This window comes from Capsicum annuum, unplaced genomic scaffold, assembly GCF_002878395.1.
Source record: "Capsicum annuum cultivar UCD-10X-F1 unplaced genomic scaffold, UCD10Xv1.1 ctg4335, whole genome shotgun sequence".
Lineage (NCBI taxonomy): Eukaryota > Viridiplantae > Streptophyta > Magnoliopsida > Solanales > Solanaceae > Capsicum > Capsicum annuum.
This window is the reverse complement of record NW_025850817.1, coordinates 1-5,250: the sequence shown is the minus strand read 5'-3', so window position 1 is coordinate 5,250 and position 5,250 is coordinate 1.

Sequence of the window (5,250 nt, the reverse complement as noted above, 5' to 3'; positions counted from 1 at the left end):
GAAGCAATGGATGAGTTATTCACTTCCAGAGGCAGTAATGGACGTCGTAGATGGCAACTTGCTAACTTCAACTGGCAATCGCTTACAAAAGGAGCTAGATGTTGTGGAATCAATCATGAAAGTGGCATTAGATTGTTGTGCTGTATCTCCGGCGAGAAGGACTAACATGAAAGATGTTGTAGGGATGCTGCAAAAGATCAAGATTCAACTTCTTTCATGCTAAGCATGTTCTTGGAATCTCTCATCGCTTCAAGTCACTTGTTTGTTGCAAATGTTTGCTATATTAGTGGATGGAATAACATAAATATTTATTTTTTTGTTTTGTTTTAGCACTTGATTTCCTCTTAATATGAATGTTGCAAAATGGTGGAACTTGTAAATATAAATTGAATAACAAAAACCAAATTAATCCTCTTGAAAATCTCAAGCAGAATAATTTTTGTAAGTTGTTTGAGGAATTAACATGAATACAAATAGCAATTAATACAGTAAATGTTTTACATGGGAAACACTGATGACATATAACATCAAGACCACAAACAGAAAGAGCACTGACAAAAAAAAGGGTAGCTGGGTGCACGATTTATCTTGCATTCACGCAAGATATAGACAAGTGTCACACCCAAGGGTTGTAATTCAGGCAACTTGCCTGACACAAACATCAGTGAAAGATTCCAAGACTTGAATATGTGACCTATAGGTTCCTCAATGATAAAGGAAGAAGAAAGATATTTAAGTTCCTAAATTTCTATTCTTTCAATACAGTACAAAGTCAACCTCCATTCTTCAAAGATTTTCCAAATTAACCATTCTTTACACCACAACTCTTTTTGTTTTCACATTCTTTCCTCTAAGTTTTGATTTCTTGATTTTCCACATGTTGTTGCTCATTGCCTTGCCATGTCCAAACTATAGGCTTTAAGCCTTGATCACAAGACTTCCTGTTATTATGCAGTATCTCCTGAGTTTTTTTCACTTCTACAACATGGAAAACTGGCATAATCTCAAATATCTCTGCATCAATTGCTAGTTTCCCTTTCCTTCCTTCCTTGCTTCTTTTCATTTTCACTGTCCTGTCTTTCTTCTTTATTCCAACTTTCTACCTTTCAGATTAAAGAAGATTGACACATTACTGCAGTTTACATATCTTTAGTTTATGACCACTAGATTCAACAGTATTCTTTTGAGATAAGCATCCCGTACGTCCAAAGTTGCTACGACATACTCCAACTTCATGAGGGTCTTATTACCTCCCTGAACTCAATTTTAGCGTATTTTTGTCACCCTTTTCTGATCACGTGGCACCTTTATTACTTAAAATGGGAGCCACGTCAAAAATGTCACGTCGGTTAAAAAGGTTGACAAAAGGTGACACGTCAACTAAAAAGGTTGACAAAAATACAATAAAATTTAGTTCTGAGATAATAAGGACCCCGTGATTAGAGTGTGTCGTAGCAAATTTAGTCATAGTTCAAGGGTACTGGATGCATTACTCTCTTCTTTTCTTTCTTAAACTTTGTGATGAATCAAAATCAAGCGAACAAATTGAAGATGTGTCCTTTGTTTGGTTGCTTCGATGAGGGAAGTCGTATAAATATGGTAAGAAGTTGGTGCCGGAAATCACCTCAAGAGAACGTATTCTCTACCTTCACAAGGTAGAGGCTAGATTGGGTACACATCACTGTTGAATAAAGTTTGAAGATGTTCCCTTTGTTTGATTACTTGGATGAGAGAAGCCGTAAGAATGCTGCAAGAAGTTGGTGCCGGAAATCACGTCAAGACAATGTATATCTCCTGAATAAAGTTTGAAGAGGCGTCCTTTCTTTGATTAATTCAATGAGAGAAGTCGTAAAGATGTTGCAAGAAGTTGGTGTCAGAAATCACCTCAAGACAGCATCAACGGATGGCAAGTTGACCCCTTATTACCATGAAGATGCATTAGATCAAGGAAATGTACCTTAAAACATAGTGAACATATTTTGCCGAACTTGTTAAGATAGTCAACATGTTTTAATTTGCCTAAATGGATGGACAACGATGATTCTTATGATCGTGCCCAACTTGTTAAGATAGTCAACATGTTTTGCCTAAAAGGATGGACAGCAATGATTCATATGGTCGTGCCCAACTTGTTAAGATAGTCAACATGTTTTGCCTAAATGGATGGACAACAATGATTCATATGGCTGTGCCCAAGTTGTTAAGATAGTCAACATATTTTGCTTAAATGAAATGAAATTAACAATGATGATTCATATAATCGAGCCAACTTATTTGGAATTAAAGCATATCTAGCCAACACTTGTTATTCCTTTTCATTCAAAAAAATAAACACAATAAAAAATTTATTCATTTGAATTTGTTCATTATAATTCTTACTAAACAAAGCACGAAAGACAAATAAAATAAAACACATACAAAATAATTAGATAAATACTCATTTGTTGTCTAGTGCACATATTGTTGTTTGATCAAAATCAACCAAATGACTTTTTATTAACCCCTCCCTTAAATTTTGGGCCGTTTTGCTTCACTGACACTCGAACTCATAACCTTCGAACTCATAACCTTAGGATGTAATGCCGAATCATTTGTATTTGTAACTTGTGGTAGTAATCTCCTTCCGCATCCGGAGATTTCTAAATCTATATTCCATCTCGCGTTGACTGAAATTCAATTATATAAATTGGGAAAAGGCTCAAATATGCCACTGAACTATCAGAAATGGCTCATTTATGTCATCCGTTAAAAGTTGAGCTCATTCATGCCATCGCCGTTACAAAACCAGCTCATCCATGCCATTACTTTTTAACAGTAGTTTTCAAAAATAACTTTGCTACGTGGTCTTTTGTTAGAGGTCCACGTCATTAATTAAAATAAGCAAAAAGGCGCAAATATGCCATTGAACTATCAGAAATGGCTCATTGATGCCATCAGTTAAAAGTTTGGCTCATTCATGCCATCACCGTTATAAAATCAACTCACTCATGTCATTACTTTTTAATGATGTATTTTTAAAAATAGCTTTTCCACGTGGACTTTTATTAGAAGTCCACGCCATTAATTAAAAGAAATCAAAATTAATTTCAAAATATCTTAAATAAGTTAGTATGGGGATTATTTAATCCAGCATTTATACCAAAATGATGGGAGAAGTTATTCCATATACATGGTGGGATAATTGGAATAGTAGACTTCTTTTAAGCCGCTATTTAAAAATAATTTTTCAACAATGTATACTCCACTAATTCGTGATGGGAGAAGATATCCCATACGTATGGCGAGATAATTGGGATAACAGACTTTTTTTAAGTCGTTATTTGGAAATTATTTTTTCAATAATGTGTACTCCCCTAATTCGTGATGGAAGAATGGAGAAGTTCTATTGGCACGCCTGTTTCTTTTTCTTGCTTGCCCTAATCGTTCATTGATTTATTTTCTTGCAACTTCGGAGTATATATTGGAGTCACTGGAATTAAAACTAATCAGTTACTGTAGGATAGAATTTTTGAGGTTTCTGTTAGCGTAACATTTATAATGATTTAGAATCAACTAGAAATAGCCAAAAGATATACCTTAATCACTATTTTTTCTGATTAGAAAAAATAGTTGTTGTTGTAGGAAAAATATTTTAATTGGTATGGGTCGGCTTATGTTAAATGAATCGGTTGTTTTTAATAGGTCTAAGATATTTTGAAATTAATATTGATTTATATTAATTAATGTCGTGGACCTCTAATAAAAGGCCACCTGACAAAACTGTTTTTGAAAACCCACCATTAAAAAATAATGACATGGGTGAGGATTTTATAACAACGATGGCATGAATGAGCTGAACTTTTAACTGATGGCATAAAAGAGTCATTTCTGATAGTTTAATGGCATATTTGAGCGTTTTTCCTTATTTTAATTAATGACGTGAACCTTTAATAAAAAGCCACATGGCAAAGCTGTTTTTGAAAAGCACCGTTAAAAATTAATGGCATGGATAAGCCGATTTTGTAACAGCGTTGGCATGAATGAGCCAAACTTTCAACTGATGGAATAAATGAGTCATTTTTGATAGTTCAATGGCATATTTGAGCCTTTTCCCATATAAATTCGACAAAATTAGATTATGGTTAATCCAGCCCAGACCAAGCCCGGTCCAAGCCCGCCAGTTAACCGGCCCGACTCAGCCCGGAATGCTTTTTAAAAAAAAAAAAAATTTTAGGATTTTGGGCCAAACTAGCCATTGGCCCAACGGCTATATAGCCATTTTTGGGTCCAAACGGCTAGTTTGGGCCCATTTCTTAAAAAAAAAAAATTACATTAAAAATTATTTTTTAATTCCCAAAAAAATTCTATAAATACCCTACACCTTCAAATCATTTGTCACACAATTTTTTACTCTCTCAAATCTCATTCTCTCTTAAATCTCAATTCTCGATTCTCAAATATTCAATATATTTAATTTCTTAAAGTGTTCACTTTAATTTTTCGTTTACAAAGTACGAGCGGAAGTTTCTGAAGTCGCAACCTTTGAATACTTCCAAAATTTGGTATTGTCATTCCATCTCTTACGTTTAATTTTTATTTATTGTATTGATTGTTTAATATTTAATTTTATTATATTTATGTATTTTAAATTTTTTTAGTTTAATTTAATCTATACTATGGATAAATTAAGAAATCTCGCTACTAAAAGTGTTAAAAAATTTCGTCTCGAAAGTGGTAGTAGTAGTAAAAAGCAAATTACTAGCGGTAGAGGTAGTTCAAGTAGTAGAAATACCCGTGTGTCTTTGCCTCCAGTACCGCTTGGTACACCTTTTGAGGAAGAAATAGGTGTAGGTGCTCACGATATGATTATGTAGAAACCCAGGAAAATTACAGTATAGATGAAGAAAATGAAGTAGATGCGGTTAATTTAGATGAAGATAGTGAAAATATTGGTGAGACACCCGCAGTAGAAAATGCTAACGTTAGATTTGCATCAGAGAGCGCCTTTAGTCAGGGACGACAGCAGCTTGGAGACAACCGATACTCATTGGGAAGCAATGCAATGGATGTTCTAGTTTGCCTCAGAGATTGGATTAGAGCGGAAAAAAGAAAACAAGGAATGGAACCGGAGCCGAGCGACGAGCTGAAAATTGAAGAAATTATGTCTTCACGGGAGAACTCAGCAGAATTAAGTCCAACGCATGGTTTTGCCCCCGTTGACTTTGACTATCCAATGCAAGTTCCCGTTAATATTAGCATGAATGAGTTGGA